This window comes from Engystomops pustulosus, chromosome 1, assembly GCF_040894005.1.
Source record: "Engystomops pustulosus chromosome 1, aEngPut4.maternal, whole genome shotgun sequence".
NCBI lineage: Eukaryota > Metazoa > Chordata > Amphibia > Anura > Leptodactylidae > Engystomops > Engystomops pustulosus.
In genome coordinates this window covers 231,546,017-231,567,959 of record NC_092411.1, presented here as the reverse complement: position 1 = coordinate 231,567,959, position 21,943 = coordinate 231,546,017, and the positions used below count along the sequence as shown (strand labels likewise).

General features: G+C 39.2%; 1 protein-coding gene across 2 annotated transcripts in view; it reads right to left on the bottom strand.

Annotated features, from left to right (window-relative positions):
- PDGFC (platelet derived growth factor C) overlaps positions 1-21,943 on the bottom strand; it is a 154,785-nt gene that overhangs the window by 78,292 nt on the left and 54,550 nt on the right. The window lies entirely within an intron of this gene.

Here is a 21,943-nt window from a genome sequence, read left to right as displayed (position 1 = left end):
TATGATTTAAGAAAAACTTAAATAGAATGCACACATACACTGATATATAGCACTGCATAAAGAACTGAAATTCTCCCAGAACATATTTCTACTATGGATGGATGACATGCCTGATTATCCTATTATAACACATTATTATTAGCTATTAGTCACAAATTATCAGGCATTACATGCCTGGTTCCAAAACTAACTAGGAAGTTTGCATTGTACCAGCCCTTACTGTAAATATCCGACAGATAATTTGCGTTTTCTTAAGTCTGTCCAAGTTTTTGACAATAAAAACCTCCAAGATATCAAAAGTTATAAATCACAACTTCCATGTGTTATCATTTAGTAGATTTGATGTGATAAAGTTTCATTATTCATTGCTGTAACCTATACATCTCCTATTGACAAGGCAAAGAGTATGTAATACAAGGGCGTAAACATACAATTGTACTGTACATCTCAAAATATAACCCAATATTCACTGACAACTCAGTGGAAACACATGCTGGTTGAGGTTGAGGCACTTGGATTATCATCAGACTGGTTGGATTTGTTGATGTTTTAATGATAATAAATCTTTATTTATATAGCATCATCATTTTCTGCGGCACTTTACAAATTATGGGGTACATACACAGACAAAATTAGACATTACACAGTAGAGAAATATAAATGATAATACGTTCACACAAAAGCTTGCAAGAGCTTACATTCTATGAGGAAGAATGTAAATATTTAGGTAAACACTAACAATTCAATTTGCATGTGTATAGGCTAATTGCTCTGATCTTGTCTATAAAATCCCTGGTAAACCAGCAAAATAATTTTTTATCTGGCCTCAGAATTTTTACATGCCAGTGCTATAGGAGTGGATGGAGTGGTGTTAATACAACATTTACATGAGATGTTTGGGGACCTCATTGTTCAGACATTGATCCTCTATCTTTTGGATAAGCATCAAGTGTTCTTTGCGGATATTGGTTAAAGTCCTTATTTGAGATGAGTGGACCTGACATACCCATTGGGGTTCGGAGGGGCAACACCGACATTTGGCCGCATTTTAAGCACTGAACCACCTCGGACAAAGACGTAAGCCGACACCTGGGAGTGGAGTCTAAGTGGTACCCGGTTTTCAGCAGAGCCTGCCGCAAATTGGGTTGGATTTGCTGCGGCGTGGTACCATCAGGTAGCTCCATAGGCACGACTTTGTCCATGGTGGTGGCCAAGGCGAGGTGCAGAATCTTGAGGCAGAGATGGAGTCAGGGACAGGCAGGATGTCAGGACAGGCAGCCCGGGATCAGAGTCGGGGACGTAGCAGAAGGTCAGAACAGGCAACACAGGAGCAAAGTCAGGAACGGAATTGAGGTCAAATCACTATAAATGCACAGGGCATAGGGAACAAGCTTTTTATAAGGCACGAGGCTCAAAGATCCGGCAGGGGCTGGTAATTTATCAGGGCAGGTGGACAGCACACCAATTATCAGCACGCTGGCCCTTTAAATCTTACACAGCCGGCAGACGCGCACACTAGGAGGCGGCACAGGCCCTGGATCCAGAAAAGGTAAGTGCGGCTGAAGACTGACTCCGGGAGCACAGGATATGGGTCGAAGAAGCAACCATGACAGGATACATGGTAATGATTGTGTTGGTTTCTTATATACAAGTTTCTGTAGGGAAAATGCCCCCTTAATTCTACACAAAAGCATACATATTATTCAGTAAGAGGACACCCAAGTTGTTAAAGTCATAAAGTTTTATTAAATAATGTTGATTCTGCCAACATTATGGAGATGAAAGCAGGTGACAAGTTTTCTTGCCACCTCTGTTGTATATTTCCATTGAAAACAGATATCATCCTCTGTTCACACTAAGTCTTGATCTCTCACCAAAAAAGTAGAAATAGAGAAAACAGTGGTTGAAACAATGATAGGATTAAAAATTATGGCTGATGTGTGATTTTCAATCTGACAGCCAAGAAAATGTCAACAACGATAAATCAGCAGCGAGGCCTCGGTGCTTAAATGGTGAGTCTAATATCGCTCCTGAGATGTATGGTTCTTTTATGAACAAAATGTCTTCTAGTAACATTTCATCACGGGAAACAAAATAAAAGCGGTTGTACTGAAGGATCCGGCCATTTTTTAATAGTTCATACAAAGCAGGGGGAAAATTCAATGGAAAGCACATGTTTCTAGTGAACAGCTCGGCAGAGAGGTCGTGAAAAAGTAGAAAATGAATAAAGGTGTTTTGTCTATTTTCTCCCTTGCTTCTCTCTGTGTGACATTCTGAAAGGAGAAATGAATTTATCAGTCATTTTGAAGCGGCTTAGACACTCAGCCGACTGGAGAGACAGGAGACCACACACATCAAAGATGAATGACTTATATTCAGTTTTGAAGAGACAAAATGGGAGCTCGAGAAGCTCAACTAGTCTACCATAAAATCAACCATAAAATGTCAAGGCAAGTTTAGAATGAAGGCACCTGGAGCTGCGATACGTAGAAAACTTTGCACTAAATCATGCTCTATACCCTTAAAGTCACTTTCCAAAAACAGTCCCACTATGATGAAAACCACTAGTTTATCTTCAGTCCATATACTTTTATCTCCCCAAATGTCTCGCAGTGCAGGAATGTTTGAGTGGAAGCGGCATTGTGATTACTTTTGCACATTGTCTTCTGGCACAGGGAGCGTGTATAGCCCATTACTATATGACTTTGCAAGGAGAAGTGTAACCTGATAAGTGTGTCCTAAACTTTAATACCTCTTTGTTCTTGCTCTTCCATGGCATAATTCATCTATTACAGGCAGCCTAACTGCACCAGACGGCTGAGTGGAAACCTAACCTAAGTATATCTATTGATATAAATGTGCTTGTTATTCAATTTTGTTTGACGTTGGACATAAGGGAAACACATTACCCCAATTTATAATGTTTAGTATTGTGTACTAGAAATGTTTTAGTGCATTTGTTTTTTAAGGATACTTTGGCGTGAGTGTTGTGTATTTCTTTGTAATGAACACTCCTGTATTTTTCCTTTATGGATTACCCATCCTTTTAGTACAAACTGTAATATAAATAGGTTATTGATATGATATTGGCTAGTGCCTGTGCAAGTGCTGTGGCTACTTCATAGGTTACGCCAGTGGTGGCTAACCTATGGCACGGGTGCCAGAGGTGGCACTCAGAGCCCTTTCTGTGGGCAAGTGACAGCTCTACCTGGGACTATTTTCTGCTTTATTGGTGTCCTCAGAGTGCTGGTATCAATGAAAACTGTGACAGAGAAGGGAGTATAAATCACAAAATAAATTTCTGTGTTGGCACTTTGCGATAAATAAGCGGGTCTTTGTAGTAGTTTCGGCTCTCGGTCTCTAAAAGGTTTGCCATCACGGGGTTACGCTGTACGTTGTGTAACAGTGGTGCTTGGTATTGAAGCTGATGCCTGTTTACATGAATGAGACTGAGCTGCAAACAAGCCATTTAACTGATAGATGTCAAATGCCATCCCTGTGAATTAGAAGCAGTATTAACTTACAGGGGTTATCCAGTCATAGTAAGTTAGTGTCTATCCATAGGGTCTTATTGACAGGACCTACATGGATCACAAGAACTGGGGTCCATTGAATCCCTATTGTACCCCAAATGAAAAGATCATATGGCCCTGCTGCTCTATTCATCTCTGTCGCTGATAGAGATAGTGGCATACTTGGCTATCTCTGTCTGTTCCATAGACAGTGAATGGACCAGCACCATGTCACCACTGAGGCCCCCTCTGATAACCCATTAAATTATTGTTACTGGACAAATTTTAAAGGTTCCCATTTCTATATTAGTGTCAGACCACTATCATTCTTTTATCCTTTTTCTATTCTAAGCATCGCTAATAAAGAGAAAAAGGTCCTGGAATACTCCTGTAAACTGGATGAAATGTAATGGGGTACAAGTCCTTCAATATCACAACCATCCATTTACCCGGGAGTTGGAGCTCCTACTGTAGCTCACCATCTACATAGGTTACACAAACAGGCAGTGTAAAGTAGTCTTGTCTTGCCTTGTTTTTCCTGTTTTATATCTGTACATTTGCATTTAATTGGATTGGAACCACCTCACTGGTTGAAGTTGCAGCATGTGAAATGGGCTGTACGGACAGCATGTTACCCAGCATGAAATGTTACTCTTAAATATAATAAAGAAGAGAGACAGCAGAAGTTTTATTATTAATGTAATCCCTTGTATATATAATAGCATATGGTTTATGGTTCATGCACATGGCTGGTTAAATTCTCTATGCATGACCTATATATCTAATGCCAAGGACTTGGATCTCTTATTCAGATGAAGAATGTCTGGGTAGGGCTTTCATCAACTCCCCCAAGACAGGATTAAATCCCATCCTTGGCAATAAATATAGGACAACACATTGGCACAATGGATACAATGGTTGCTTTGTGGAACTTCAGTCCCAAATAAGAAAGTGAACAAGTTTGCAGTTTCATCCAGATACTTGTTTCCTCTATTGGCCACTCGTTTACATAAGTTGCCCATGTGCCTGTACTGCCTCAATAATAATCCCTTAATGTTCATCAAGTGATTTAGCTGCCCTGCTACTTACTTTAGTGAAGTAGGCAAACCTTCCGTTTACATGTCTGAGCACTGATAAATTTGAGGGGCTAAAGCAGGAGAGTAATCACTCATTTTGAATGTGTAAGATGTACATAGTGCTGATCATTGGACATAGGCAGCAATGTTACCGCTGCCTGCATTCTTCGTTTGACCCGGGTGCTGTCACTGCTTGGGTGAAGGCACCTAGGTTATAGAGAGGATCAGATGCCAATGTCCACTTAATGACAGTGGCAGCATCTGGATCATAGAGAAGAATGAACAGCACTGGAGCCAGGAGGAGCTGGCTGCAGGGAGTGCAAGTAGGCGAGTATTATTATTTTTTTTTTGCTGTGGCTACCTATCTACTTGTAAGCATATGCTGTGGCTACCTATATAGTGGGGAACACCATAAATCCCCCCCCCTCACCTCCCATACTTGCACAATGCACCTGACAAGGGGCAAGGTTGCTGGATGGATGTGGAGGAGAGGAAGAATACATGAGGTAACAGGGAGCCATAGGGAGGAACCACAGTTCTCCAAAGGGATAAAGATGTGTAACACACATTACTACAGAAAAGAAAATACTGTTCAATATAGAAGATCATAGCAGAGTGTTAAGAAAACATCTTTGCCCTTCACAATTGTGATTTCTTAGGTTCTATAACTGTGACTTTTTATTTAACATGATGATTTGGTGATGACAACAGAAAAATATTTTGTAAAAAGGAAGTCTCATCCTACTCCATAGCTATGGAAATCCAAATATATAAGGAGGCCCACAAATTGCATGCTCATCTAGATAGCAACTCTATAGCAACTTCTTATCTGTATCATATGCTTATTTTAGATTTAATAGGTACATAATCTAATCAATTAAATCTTTTTCAAATGCATATTTATGGGGGATGCACAACACAGTTTTTTAAATCTTGCTCCTTCTTTCCATGTGTACTGGGAAGTAGAATCTGCAGTGTTGTATGTTAGTTTAACTGTACATATAAATGGATACAAATTTATACTAAAATGTAATTTCCTTAATTACGTATCATTCATTTTAGTCTAAAAATTAGGGCTTATAAATAGTTATGTTCATAAACGGGTAGATGTTGTACTCAGACAAACCACTAGATGGAGGACTCAAACTTTTACATGAAAGTGCAATAGGCTCCCAAGAATGACAAAAAAGTGCATTCTCTGTACAGAAGAGCAGGCTAACACGCATCCATTTCTAAGAAAAAGCATTATGTCTTGTAATAATTAACCTTCTTGAAAGCTAAAGACTAATGACTATTTACCCTACCTGTAGCGAGGGCTCCTGACTGGTAATGGCCATTGCAGTCTGGCAGGTTTCATAAATTCTTAACAAATACCGTAATACTAAGAAACCACAATAGAAAGATTTTGGACTCAATTCTTCATTTGACCCACATAAAATGAGTAAAACATATTGCATAACCCATTAGTGATACAATAGAAAAGTTCAACTTCCGATTATTTATAAGCATATATACAATCCATAATGATCAGATGCAGTCTTACTTCTATGCATAGTAGCTCATATACTAGAATGCATTAAAGGGGGATCCTCTTTTCGGCACATTAATGTTACTGTTTGCATCATGAAAAATTATACAGTTTTGCAAGTTTTGTTCCTCACTGTTTTCTAGATCTCTGCTTTCTGCCCTGCTATAAAAAGTTTCTATGTTTACTTCCAGTGGACTAAAATCTGTCCATGGTCGCCCAGATGCACGGCTCGTTAGTATCAGAGAGTAATCAGAGATGTTCGTTAACTAACCTGTGGGACCATGGTCAGATTTCTGTCCACTGGAGATCCAGAAAACCATGAGGAATTGATACAGAACGTATATGTAAAAATTGTATAACGTTTCATTATTCAAACAATAACATTTATTTGCTGAAAAAGGAGTACCCCTTTAAGCAATGACACATTTGTAAACTATACAAAAGCCTTGCTAAGTAATAACAAGACATTATAAAAAATATCATAAAATATACACGTATTACACAGATATCACAGTAGTGATAACAACACATAAAAAAATCTTAACAATGATTTTCAGAAAATGCACTGGGTCACAAATACCCAGAGGATACACCGCTAAGGATTCAACGATGCTGCTTGGATTGGTATAAGAACTTGATTATTTAGTGACAACACATTTCGGCTAGGGACCCCAGCCCTAATCAGGTCCGTGACATGGACATATAGGGGGTTATTTATAATGGGTTTCTTGGGCTTTTTTCGACGTCAAAAAAAGTCTCAAAATTTTCACTGCTAGCAAAACTCAAGGGTCTGTTTTTAATTACTGCTAGTGCAATGTCGTGCAAAGCCAGATTCATGACTTGAGTCCCTAAAATAGTCACATGGTTACTCCAGTCCTGTGCTGGTGTATGCTGGGACTTGTTATGCATTTTGAAACATTAAAAAAAAAATCCTAGACAGAAAGTAGACCATAAGAACATTTATTAAAGGGCAAAAAACACTTTAATGAATCTGATGGACGGAGGAGCTCCAAAAATAGACATAGGACTGTCGCAAGGAGTCGGCCTAATGATAATTACCTCCATATTCCTTATTCCCCTGGACAGCATACCTGTGAGAAGACCAGCCACCACCAGGTTCACAAATAAGATCAGCTATTAGTTAGGCACTGTGTGGTTACTAATAGACATTAAAGGGATTGTCCAAAGATTGAGATTTATCTATAAAACATAGGAGATGGGTATCTTATGTCCAGCTGCTCTGACTTATGAGATGCTAATGATCATTAGACTTGTGTTACAGAGACTTCCATTTCTTATCACTATGTACTGGTCACCTATTTGGCCCTTTCCTGTTTTTTCATGTCTATTTTTCACTCCCCACCTTCAAAAATCTATAACTTTTTTATTTTTACACGTAAAGAGCTGTGTGACAGCTTGTTTTCTGCGTAACAAATTGCATTTCATAGTGATGGTATTAAATATTCCATGCCATGTATTCGGAAGCAGGAGAAAAATTCCAAATGCAGTGAAAATGGTGAAAAAACGCATTTGCGCCATTTTCTTGTGGGCTTGGATATTACGTCTTTCAGTGAGCGCCCCAAATGACATGTCTACTTTATTCTTTGGGTGGGTACGATTAAGGGGATAACAAATTTGTATAGGTTTTATAATGTTTTCATACATTTACAAAAATTAAAACCTCCTGTACAAAAATAATTTTTTTGATTTTGCCAACTTCAGGCGCTAATAACTTTTTTATACTTTGGTGTACGGAGCTGTGGGTGAAGTAATTTTTTGCGAAATTTGATAATATTTTCAATGATATCATTTTTAGGACTGTACGACCTTTTGATCACTTTTTATAGATTTTTTTATATTTTTCACAATGGCAAAAAAGTGCCATTTTCGACTTTGGGTGCTATTTTCCATTACAAGGTTAAACGCATTGAAAAACCGTTATCATATTTTGATAGATCGGGCATTTTCGGATGCGTCGATACCTAATGTATTTATGATATTTACTGTTTATTTATATTTATGTCAGTTCTAGGGAAAGGGGGGTGATTTGAAATTTTAGGTTTTTTTATTATAATTTTTTTTTAACTTTTTTTTATTTTTATTTTTACTATTTTTCAGACTCCCTAGGATACTTTAACCCTAGGTTGTCTGATCGATCCTATCATATACTGCCATACTACAGTATGGCAGTATATGGGGATTTTCCTCCTCATTCATTACAATGTGCTATCAGCACATTGTAATGAAGGGGTTAAAACGAAATAGCCCGAGGCTACCATGGAGACAGATCGCCGCCCCCCGATGACGTCACGGGGAGCGGCGATCCCAGGTAAGATGGCGGCGCCAATGCGCCGCTATCTTTTTGAGGCTGCCGGCAGCTTTGCCGGCAGCCATTGCTGTGAAAACACCCGCGATCGGTGCTAGCACCGATCGCGGGTGTTACCGGTAAGCCTTTGCTGCAATATGTAGCAAAGACTTACCGGCTATGGAGAGGGCTCAGGCTGTGAGCCCTCTCCATGCAGCGCGACCCGGACGCAAAATGGTTTAACCTAGCCATGCATCTTAATTTTTTTGACAAATATGAATAAAGGTCAAAGTCATTCTTGAATCCTTTTGGCTATTGGAAATACATTCAGTAATCAAAAAGACTTTATATACATATTCAAATGCTGGAAAGGTAATGTATTACTGGGCACTGCCAACAACAATCCTTGAAAGGGTTTGGGGCATTCCAACCTAAGGTTGTAGTCTCTGTACAGCTTAGCACAGTGTCATTATATTTGTAGTAGCTGTGTTTGATGTAATAGCTCAGTCCTATTCATTTGCATATAACTTTAGAATGACCAATGAATGTAATGTACATAGCCTAAGAACAGGAAGTGTGATTGGCTGAGATGATGAACCCAATGACCTGAGATCATAAGGATAGGTCACCAATATTAGAATCCCAGAAAACACTATTAACCTGGAAGACGCTATTTGTACTGTAGCTGTTGATTATTGATAATCTCTACAGTATAGGTTGTTCCTATATTTGTAACATTAACGAAAATATACCACCAGGATAAAGGATTGTAAACCAAGGACACTGACATACTGGTATGCATCCCCTCTGGCAGGATCTGCTCTTCTTGTAGCTTTACATGCCTTTGTTTTTAAGAAAAAAAGGTCTTAAAAATTATGCAGATGAGCCTTCAGGGTTTCAAGCTCCATTGACATCTATAGAGTTTGGAGCCCCTGAAGCTCATTTGCATAATTTGTATATATATCAGTGCGGTTGGTTTACAATTCTTTATCCTAGTGGTAGATTTCCTTTCAATATGTACAGCACAATAGCTTTCTTGTCCAAGAAGTTTTGAACTATTTTACTATGATGGGGCGAGGGAACCTACCATAGTACCTACCGGTCTCTACATAAACACAGCTTTGAATAGTTACCTATTGATCTATGACCTGCTGCTATACTGCATTTAGTATGCTGTACAGTGAATGTATTATTGCAATAAGTGTCCTCTAAATCGTATTCGGCCCTAGAAATCCATTTATTTTATGACTTGTTGAGAAATGTTGGCTAAAATAACTTTGGTTTAGAACATTCTTTCCAACATGATGCTACTGTGTTTTAGGATTGTGCATAGTTTTTAAGCAGGGTTAATGTGACGACTCAGGAGATCTGTTGGGGTCAAGAGCCTGTGAGCAATGAGTTTTGCAGTCGGAATGAAAGGTTTAATATTCCCAAAGTTGAAATTCTGTCTGCGCTTTGTTCTCTGCTTATACTGTACTATGTGGCAATGGAGGTTGTGAAATGTGTAAAATAGAGAAAGAATAATCTTACATGCAGTTAAATTAATGAGTTAAAGAATCCAAGGAGTAATTTTACTACAGGCTAAATTTATCAGCACATTTCACATCCGAGTGATGTGATTCCAGTAGACCTATGTTCTATTTCTGTGATTGGGTGTTTCCCTCTGCTTATTGAATATACTCATCTCACAGCCCTGATGAGTGTAAAAGGATAATTGTAGTTATAGATAAGATGGCCACTAGATCATCTAAGCAATAGTATTACTGGCAATCTGTTTATTGTTACAAGAACCAGAATTATGGGAAAATTTAGGCCTGAAAGCACAATAAATAATAGACATAATGCAAGCAAGCTACGAAACTGAATAATTACATGAATGTACAAAATATACACTTGTATGTGCATATTATATTTATGCATATTTATATCTTTCATAGTATATATACTGCATAAAACAAATGCAGCAAAAAAAATAAATTATAGTTTAAGGCCATACATACGTCCCCCATAGACGACAATGGACAGAGTGGGGGTCATTTACTAAGGGCCCGATTCGCATTTTCCCGACCTGTTACCCGATGTGCGCCGATTCTCCCTGAATTGCCCCGGGATTTTGGCGCATGCGATCGGATTGTGGCGCATCACACGACAGAAATCGGGGGGCGTGGCTGAACGAAAACCCGACGGATTAGGAAAAACCGCTGCATTTAAAAAAAAAAATCTGTTGCGGAGCTTGCATTTACCTTCACTCAGCCCGAGCCGGTGAACTCCAGCGCGTACTGATGCTTTTCAGCGCAGCAGCGCCACCTGGTGGACGGCGGAGGAACTACCTTAATAAATCCCGGCCGGACCCGAATCCAGCACAGAGAACGCGCCGCTGGATCGCGAATGGACCGGGTAAGTAAATCTGTCCCAGTGTGTCCTATTTTTCCTGAGTGCACGGCCCGTACGCTGTGCATTTCTTTGGAAAGGGAGGGGTCACCCCTCTCCATCTCCACCCGGCTACGGGACGGCAGGCATACGTTCGTGTAAATTCAGCCTAAAATCACTGAACAATTCTTCCATGGACTGATTTCTGTTTAAAACAAACCTGTTATCAGATTTTACTACACAAAACTACAAGTTCCCTCATGAGTATGAAATGTCCTTTGTAGAACTCTCCCTTTTATGTGAAATCTCACCTGCTTCCCCAAATAATTACCCCCAAAGTCATATTCCAATGAGCCGAGTAGAGTCCTCTTTTGCGTGAGATCAGTCATTAGGTTGCTATAGAACTATAGGTAAAGGCCGCATTTATATATTTTTTTTTGGTTACACAATACGATCCCTCATGAGGTCATAAAGCCCCAGTTTAAATATACATTTTAAAAATAAATTTAATTGTAAATTACAAGTTATTGGGAAGAAAAGAACCCTACAAGGACAGGAGTGACCCTGCTGTACAAAGTCTGATAAGACCCAAATACTTCATCTGGAAATCACATGATTTTGCTGTGTCCAACAGAAGAAATGACACTATACAATTCTGCATCTGTCTCCTCCTCTGCATCTGACAATTGCACAATTGCATGAGCATGAGAGTAACTATAGTGATACTGAAATATATTGCTGCAGACTTAAAGGGGATTGCCCATGAAAGAAAGTTCTCAAAGTATAATCTCCTAGTGCTGCTTACACAATGAAGATAATTTTTAATCCCCTACTATACAATTTTAGTTAGTTTAATTGATGTTTTAGCACCTATAACTAAGTGATGGTCAGTGTAAGATTCTAGAATGTGGACGGAGACTCTCTAAGCAGAGAGATGCTGTGGCTGACAATGTGCTTAGATTATCAGGCTACAGGTTTATATACACTTTTATTTAGCTTCTGAACATTCACTATTATCTGACACATAGAAAAATAGAGATGATGAGATCCACAAGATGGATATAACACAATGACACATTGCTAACTCCCCTATAACAAACATTGTCAGCTATGTTATATTTCAGCAATAACACACACTGTCAGCTCTGCTATAACTCCTTACCCTGCTATAAAGACCTTATCTTGTCTCTAGCTTGTGCAACACCCCTGCCAATGCATGGGGTAAGTAGGTGTTGTGAAAGTGTCCCTCTCCATGTCACAAGTTTTCTGGTGAGCCTGCACACCTCACTAGGTGGTCTATAGCATGAGAAACTTGGTAATTGCAGCTGTAAGATTCTGCCTGGGAGGTCATGAGTTAAATGTATTGTCCAATTGTGTGCTCTGTGTTACTGATATGGTAGGAGGAAGCTGGTTAGACAAAGGAGCTGCCAGCTCACACTGTGAATTTATAAAGCCCCTTGTGGCTGGAAAATTCCAGGTCTTTGACCAAGAGTTCTTTCTAGAGAGATGTCAGAGAGTCCAGGAAGTCATCCCAGAAAACAGAGGCATCTGAGGCAAGCTGCCCTGACACCTTGGCCTTCAGGAGACAAGATCCAGAGCAGAGCTCCACCACAAGGACTATGCCCCTACACCACTAGCCAAACTGAAGCTATTTTACCAGGCTTTGTGCACACCTTTCTGAGGACCTGAGCTCCAACCAGCTACACACCTCCAGCTGAAGTTTTGCTGCTGTTAAGGCCTGTTCCAATAAAGAATTGTAAGTTATACTTCGGCAATGTGCCTCAGGGAGAAAGTGCAACGAGGTTGCCCCAGAGAGAAACCTACTCTGTCAGTCTCTCCCTCCATTGTCTTTGCACACACCACCTTCTGGAGACCTGCCAGGCTGTGGACAAGGCCTCCACTCCCGAAACCAAGCACCATGACCACCGCTATGCACTAGGCCACACCTGCCAGCCACTCAGGTATTCCAGGCCCCGGCTTTCTCCGGCCACTGATAAAGGACAGAAGAAGCTATTCATGAGAAGTATCTGTTCTGCCTGACCATAGAAGATAGGTTTAAGGTCGGAGCCCAGGGCAACCAAAATTGTATACACCAGGACTCATAGAGACAGGTTGGAATTCTATCTGTGAAATGCTGTATTTTTGTTAACAACAGTGAATAAAAGAATCTTGTCTTTAAAAGAATCTTGTCTTGTGTAAATATCCCTTTAATACCTACACCACCTGCTTTCAGTGGGTGTCAGAATCGGAATAATGATGAAGTTATAGTGAGCAAAGATGGTACACTGAGAACTACTGCTTTGTGTCAGGGATCTCAGGACCTGTATACTCCCTGAATAAGAAATATACCATGCAAACATGATATTAAGATGACAGTGGACTTATGGTTTAGTTAGTACCAGGATCACAATATTTGGAAAAACAGCACTTGGTTTCCTCCTACAAAGCTCAAAAGGGATGTTCAATGACTTGGATCATGACGCTAAGTGTCATTTAATAGAATCATCCATCTAGTAGAAGATATGCTATTGTGGTATTTATAAAGTAGTCTGTATAGGCTCAAGTTATATAGTTATAAAATTTGAGATCAGAGCAAGGTATAAGAGTATGTAGAAATCAGACAGTGTGATATCAGACACCTTACAGAGGTGTATTGGTTCTAAATCTTTTGTACCCAAGGTCAGACAATATACCCTTAGAAGTAAAATATTGAAGAAAAAGTCCCAGGTCTGTAACCACTTCTTATGATAAGACTCCCAACACTTTATTGTTTAGATTAAAACATTTTTTTCATATGGCATACAACATGGAAGTCTAAAAAGGAAGATCCGTATAGACAGTTTTCCGAAACCATTCAGTGTCCTGCTAAATTTCTGTGATTCTCTCTCGCTGGAGCCATTTCCCTGATATGTTTCCTTAGTCTGAGGCCCCTCCCCATTGGGGGCTTGTTGTGTCACATGGGCTAATCAGATTAAAGAAAGTGTGGTTATAAGTAAACACACTAGCTAGAGCTAGCTAGAGTGACCAATCAGTTCTTAATAATCAGTATGGCATTAGAACCATCCACCGATCATTACCTGGCAGAAGATATGCCATCAGAAAAAAAATCAAGTTTATTAATCTACAATAAGAAGAGTTTACTGATAAATGTTTATGATCTAATAGTTGAACTTTTTATTAAATTTATTTTGTATTGTTATCTTTGATAAGAAAACAAAACTTATATAACATAATAAAACGAGAGGTTCCAGATGTCAAAGCCAGTGACACAGTGGAACCAGTCCCAAGAGACTGTTAATCCAACCACAGGGCTCAAAGAGTTTACATAGTAAAGACGGCAGAATTCCAGCCACCATAACTCTGAATAAAATATGGCAGGAATATTTCAGTCAGCAGACCTGGATAAATGAGTTTCCAGCCACAGAACTGATGAAAAATTAGATAAGGTCCGAGACACAATGAAAGAAAATGTAGACTAACTGGAAAAAATGTGTTATTTATCATCATGCAGACATTTTCCCATCGACGTTAGTTAAAAAAGTTTCTAACAAAATCAAATACAATACGTGAGTTCCATATTGTGATATGAAGAAATTAAAGCATGTAAGTCAATCATAAGTATGTGAAGCATAAAAAACATAGTCAAAATCATGGGGATGACAAGTGCATAAGCGAGCATATACAGGCACAGGCAGTTACGTACAAGATAGGATCCGGAGGTTTGTTCTTAAGTTGAAGTTGTATGTAAGTCGAAACTGTATATTTTATAATTGTAGATCCAGACAAAAAAATTTTTGGCCCCAGTGACAATTGGAGTTTAAACATTTTTTGCTGTAATGGGACCAAGGATTATCAATAAAGCTTCATTACAGACACCTTACAGCTGATTATTGCAATCTAGGACTATAGTAAAGTATTAAGAAAGCTTCAGCAGAGGTCAGAGGGGTCTGTCTGTAACTATGGGTTGTCTGTAAGTCGGGTGTCCTTAAGTAGGGGACCGCCTGTATAGTGGATTTACTTCATGTAACAATGGACCAGCACTACCCATAAAGTATATAGTAACTTGAACACTTGTTACTTTCAATAGTCATTATTCAGGTATCATACCTAGGGTCCATGTCATTTTTTAAGATTTTTCTGTGCATGTATTCAACTGTTTGCTTCCATTTTCCACATTATACTGGATAGGTTTTGCAACCATTACTCTTATTAGTGATCTGTGGCGCTGAATGGACCGGCACCACAAAGAAACACTCGGCAACAACAACAACCGGCTTTGTCTTTAAATGTCGGTGGTGACACTTAAATGGATGGTGCTTGCACGCTGGGACTTAGTTGCCAGCGGTGCATGTAATTTTGGGGAGGATCTCAGCTGGGATTTAAATGCCGTTGGTGGATTTGCAAACAGCATTTAAGGGTTTAAGGCCCACAATCGGTGCCAGCACCAATCATAGTTGTTAGTGGTGACGGTTCAGTTTCAGGATCAAACGGAAGTTTGACATCAGTCAATCAAATCTAAACTTTTTGGAGTTCATTAATTTGGGGGTTTAGTCCACATACCTGCTTCCCCCTCAGATCTTAGTGTACAGTTTTAATAGTGTAAAATATTTTATTTGGAGGATATACATACTGGGACATATTTTTTAATTAATTTTGCTTCCATTTTCTTGTTTTGGAGCGCAGTGGTAAATTTGTGCCTTTTTTTTGCGCCTAAGACAACTTCCCTTCAAAGTTCACCAGGGTCAAGTTTTCCGAAGTATTATGATCCCAGATTTTTTTCTTTAAAAAAATAAGTTGCACAAAAGTCTCACAAAGTTGCAAAAATACACCCTGTCCCCATCATGCGTAGGAAATAGCCAGGAGCAAATTGCTACTTTTGTGCAACTTTTAACAAAAAGCAATTGCAAACACTAAGGCCCCTTCTACACTCGCGAGTGCAACGCGTGTTTCTCCGATCGCAAGGCCCCAACGCTAAAAAATGGAACTGAACTGACATGCAATCAGAGCAGCACGCATTGCGAGAGTGATGTGACTTCACTCCCGAGGGTAGAAGGGGCCTAAGATACATATAACCAGCAAAAAAGGCAGGTTTAAAAATGCAGGCACACAATCCTAAAGATACACATGTCCATTGAGTCACCTATAACTTTGAACTTTTTAAATAGCTTTTATACCATTTACGCCTCAGTGAGTGCTCATCATAAGCTAAGCTTAACATAACATCTATTATGTTTGTTTGCCAGCAGCTGTAAATTTTATTTGTGGAATGTTCCCTGGAAATGGAGTCCTTTTTTTTTTTTATAAAGGACATGCATATAAATTTATTGTTTCTTGTCTTCATAGTAAATTTTGTTAAGCTTTTAATGCATCGTCTTTCCTACTAACGTTATTCACAACTGCAATAAATGTGTAAAACTACTAAGAGTTTTCACAGGTAAATTGGACAATTGGCAGTTTTATTATGTAACTTTTTGAAATTTGATCTCAAGCTTCTGGTTTACAACTTACTGTATATAACCTACTGTAATATAATGTCCAACTTTACAGCACTCTGCATTCTGTAGCAGAACATCATATATATATATATACGGTATATATATATAATATTATACATACAGGCGGTCCCCTACTTAAGAACGCCCGACTTACAGACGACCCCTAGTTACAAACGGCCCTCTGGATGTTAGCCATAGGGTACAATAATCAGCTGTATGAGTTATCACAGGTGTCTGTAATGAAGCTTTATTGTTAATTTGGTTCTTATGACATCCCAAAATTTTTAAAATCCAATTGTCACAGAGACCAAAAAAAATTGTGGCTGGGGTAACATACAGAACCTATCTTATATATAACCTGGGGACTGCCTATACATATATACAGGCAGTCCCCAGGTTGCTTACAAGATTTCTTTTAGTTTGTTCTGAAGTTGAATTTGTATGTAAGTCAGAACTGGTATATTTTATAATTGTAATTCCAGAAAAAAAAAGAAATTTGACATTTGGATTTTCAAAATTTTGTACTATCATGGAACAAAGATTTTCAATAAAGCTTCATTACAGACACCTTACAGCTGATCACCGGGAACTAAAGTAAAGCATTCAGAGAGCTTCACGTGAGGTCACAGTGTTCAGAGAGGTCTGTCTGTAACTAGGGGTCGTCTGTAAGTCAGGTGTCCTTAAGTTGGAGACTACCTGTGTATGTAGGTGTGTGTGTATATATATATAATATGCGATTTTATGGTACAAATACATCTAAAAATGCAAGATTTCAAAATGTAATAGACCACCTCCAATCACACGATTAATAGTTTGGACATTAAAACTGGGATGCATAAGTTATTTTATTATATTTTTATTATACCAACTAACGAAGAAAGGAACTACTGTATTGTTCTCTCTTGATTTACCTCTAGAATTTTGTAGTAAATGTCAGCAAAAACACTTCCCAAATGTATTGTGATGGGATAGAAGCAAATAAAAGTATCCCCCATTCTTACTTTCTGTACCCACTACCACCATATTTACATTAATAAAATTACTGAACATGAACCAATGTCAAGGCGCAAGAGGCAAGCATGTAGCCAAAAAGGACGCACCCCACAAGAATACAACAAAAATTATAATTCATTAGGCACAAGAAAAAACTAACAAAACCAAACGAAGAAATTAAAGCAAGTAAGTCAATCATAAGTATGTGAAGCATAAAAAACATAGTCAAAATCATGGGGATGACAAGTGCATAAGTCAGCATATACAAAACCTATATTGGGGGTTCATGGCAGTAAAAATGTCCCCATGCATATCACCGTAAGCTGATGGGATCCTCGGGGGTGAAAGACCCTGAGGATGGCAGTATTTAAACAACATACCCCGGTGTGTCAGGTTGCCTGTGTAAAAACCCTGCATCAAATGCATCAAGTCTGTCACGTGCTCAGTGTGAACCTGCTTTCATCTGGCAGTGGCGAATTTGCCAATCCTGGTGCTCTCTGGCAAATGCCAAGCGTCCTGCAAAGTGTTGAACACAACCCTCATCTGTGGGCATCGGGCCCTCATACCATCTTCGTGGAGTTGGGTTTCTAACTAATTGTGCAGACACATGTACATTTGTAGCACAGAAACATCCGGTTAGGAAAGCTAGCGTCCCGTTATTTGAACTTGTGATATGCACATTTTTAATTGGCTCTTGTGAGTATGATGAACTGAAATAAATTTTAACTTTGTTGGAACGTACCACACCATCTGCCTGCATATTTTCTCCCAGCTACAATATAATTAAAGGAGGAGAATGAGAGTGTGATGGTGCTAGTCTGAATGGTGACATACTTTCAGCAGGAGAAACTGAGGATTGGTGCTGTTCATCAGTGTTTTAAGATGGAATAACGAATAAGAAGAATAATATTGGGAGCTCCGGTCATAGTGAAATTATTTTCTCTATTTCTGTGGACATGTACATTTGTGGCTGCTGGAGGTCATTTTGCAGGGCTCGGGCAGTGTTACTCTTGTTCCTCCTTGCAGAAAAGCAGCGGTAGCGGTAGTAATGCTGGGTTGTTACCTCCCTACGGCCCTTTCCACGTCTCCTGGTGTACTGGCCTGTCTCCTGGTAGCGCCTCCAGCCTCTGGACACTACACTGACAGACACAGCAAACCTTCTGGCCACAGCTCACATTGATGTGCCATCCTGGATGAGCTGCACTACCTGAGCCACTCATGTAGGTTGTAGAGTCCGTCTCATGCTACCACAAGTGTGAAAGCACCAGCAACATTCAAAATTGACCAAAGCATCAGCCAGAAAGCATTGGTACTGAGAAGTGGTCTGTGATCCCCACCTGCAGAACCAGTCCTTTATTCAGTGTATTTTGCTAATTGCCAATAATTTCCACCTGCTGTCTATTCCATTTGCAAGTGAAATTGATTGTCAATCAATGTTGCTTCCTAAGCGGACAGTTTGATTTCACAGAAGTTTTATTTACTTGGAGTTATATTATGTTGTTTAAGTGTTCCCTTTATTTTTTTTTAGCAGTGTACATTATAAATCACAAAAATTTCAAAATAATTGCATAATATACAATTTGAGTAAAATTATCCTCCTATGAATAGGTTCACTTTAATATTGTCGTTGTGTTTTCCTGTTGACATATAGATTACAGTGGTCACATGTCCTCACTTAGCGTTTATGGAGCTTTAGGGGAGTGTTTTTATTTATTTTTTTAGAGCTTACAAAAACATTTTTAGACTTTGCCTAAGAGTTCCTTGGCAAGCATGCTTAAACTCTGAATTTATGAGCCCAGAATCCCTAGAGGATTTAATGATTATTTTAAAAAGGGCTTTAACAATTCCCGTGTTTGGGGGTATTACGACTCACAGCTAGACATTTCAATTTGCAGTTTAAGGCATAGGTCAAAATGACACCAGATATTTTAGCCTAAACTGATAAAACACTCTCTTTCACTGTTCAGTACATCTCATTTGTCTTTCATCTTACTGTTTTAGGGTCTGGTTGCGGTATCTGTAAAGTGAGAAACACATTCTTCACTCCTATATGAACTGATTTTTAAGACCTGTCCTCTTATTTTAGCAAAGTAAGACCATTATTTGAATTTCTTAGTAACTCTCACTGCTCATTTTGTCTATAGGGACAACTTATAGTCTTCACTGGATACATTTCCCTGCTTTACGACCCATATGTAGTCTGCTTCTGTAGATCACCCTTCTTTGGTCTTTGCATGTATATCTTCTGCAGATGTGCTCTCGTCATGGGCCTAACTATCACTATAGATACGATAACAACTGCTATGCAGTGCCTCATAGGGGCCCAGTAGCCCAGGATAATACTGATGAGTAACATTTTACTGTATGTGGAGTTTTCTCAACAATAATCTTCTTGGGGCAAAAATATCTACTAGAGCGATCAAGAAGAAAACATTGTAGGTGGAAGTTAATACATATAAATCATCATTTCTTGCCAGTATGCACTTTAATTCCCATTTTAACCCTTTCACACCCGGCCAGCATAAATATACATTGGTTGATCATGAAGGAATGTATCGAGAAGACACTCCGACCAAATCCTCTCCATACACAGCGGGTGTCAGCTGTATTACACTGCTGACACCTTCCAGTAAGTGACAGTTAACCTGATTGGTTTGAATGCTGCACCTAACAGCCCTGTTCCTTGGTGCCAGCATCTTTTACTAGCAGTTGGTGCCCTCTGTATCTATTAGAGGGTGTCAATTTATGCAAAGACAGATGAGAGCCTGGTAAGGTTCAAAGCTGTCATTTCTATGTTATAGTCTACCTGAGGTACATTCACATTGTGGTGTTATACATTGGATGGAGCCGGTGCAGTTCATAGATACAAAGGAGTGCATACTTAAAGGGAACCTGTCACCAGGAATGTCATTTTTAGCTGGTGACAGGTTCCAATAGCCTATGCTATACTGAGTTTAAAAATGCCTTTGTCAGAATTCTGAATCATTTCAGTACTCTATGTAAGTTTAATTCACATTACCTGGCTCCCTGCCAGCAGCATATGGTGAGTCCCTGGGGAGGGATAGCTGCAGCCTGTGTCTCAGTCTCATCTTCTCCACATTCATGCAGCTTCCTCACCCCTCCACACTTCCTGTCATGTGCATTGGAGGGAGAGGGAGGGCATAGAGGAGAGGAGGCACAGGAACACACGGGTTACCCCTCCCCTGGACTCACCACACGCTTATGTCAGGGAGCCAACTAATATGAATTAAACTTATTTAAGCTACAGGAATGATTCTGAATGCTGTCAAAGGCCTTTTTAAAATCAGCATGGCATAGGCTATTCCAGGCACCAACTAAAAATTACATTCTTGGTGACAGATTCTTCTTAGAGGCTCCAGAAAGTAACTTTCTTAGTGTTTTGCTTGTGAGGAGAATCAACTTTCCTATACCACAAATTTAAAAAGTATGCTAATGTTTACCGGCCCAACAAAGGCTAAACGTACATTCTTTTGGCCTTCATCAGGTATAACGGCCCCCTATGATTATATCACAGGATTTTATTCATCACAGAGGAATGCACCATATGGCACTGTATTGCTAACTGACACTGTAAACTACAACACCCAGCATCCCTAGACCACCTGCTTATATTCTTATCATATCTCTACTTAGAAAATTGTGTGGCATCAGAACTTTCTTCTAACAGTCTTTGTTTTCATATGTATCCTTGAATTGTGTCAGTACGTCTTGAAGGCATAGTTAATGGATTCATGCTGACTGATCCCTGATGCCTGAGGATAAGAATAATAGACTTGTCAAATGTGGTAACATGTTTTCATATCATTATATGAACGTAAAAAGGGGATTTATTTCAGACACAGAGGCCAGGTATTCACATATTTACAACTATTTCATCTGTCCTTTCCTGTCCAAATTATTTACAAAAGCAAGAAGTTGAATTGGCAAGTCATTTTCCTGAGAAATGTATCGATATGAAAAAAAATGCTTATTATAATAACTTTCTAAATTATTTGGGACTGTATCTGTACAACAACGCACTTGCTTTTGGTATATAACGTGCCTGCAGTTTTCTTGTGTTTTGGATTTATTAGAAAAAAAGAATAAAATATACTGTAAAAAAATTATTTTGTTTTCTGTTTTCATCTCTGGATCAATACTTATTGTCCCTGTATGAACCTGATCTAAGCAATCCTAACGTACAAGAGGTGTCCCATGCAATCGTTATTACTGTAAATGATTGACTACAACAATGGGGCACATTTACTTACGTTTCCGCTGGAGTTCACAGAAAGTGCATTGTCCACTGATAATGCACTGTGCCGCGATTCACTAAGATTGTGCGCCCGATATCCTGGATGTGTCGCTTCCCCGCTCAGGTTTACCTGAGTTTGCCTTCTTCTTCCTGGTGCATGTAAGTGCATTGTCTCATGACAGAATTTGAAAGTTAAATCCCGCGCTCAGTCTGAATCAGTGTTATGGAAGCCAGGGCAGCTGCACCACAATCCGATCGCGTGTGAAACTATCCCAGCACAAACCCCTGTTAAATACCTTTCAAAGCTGCGCAAAAACAGCAAGAAACAACACGAAAGTGCGATCCACGACCCTTTGTAAATAAGCCCCAATGTCTACAACAACTATACTGTTGGTCCCTGAAATATAAA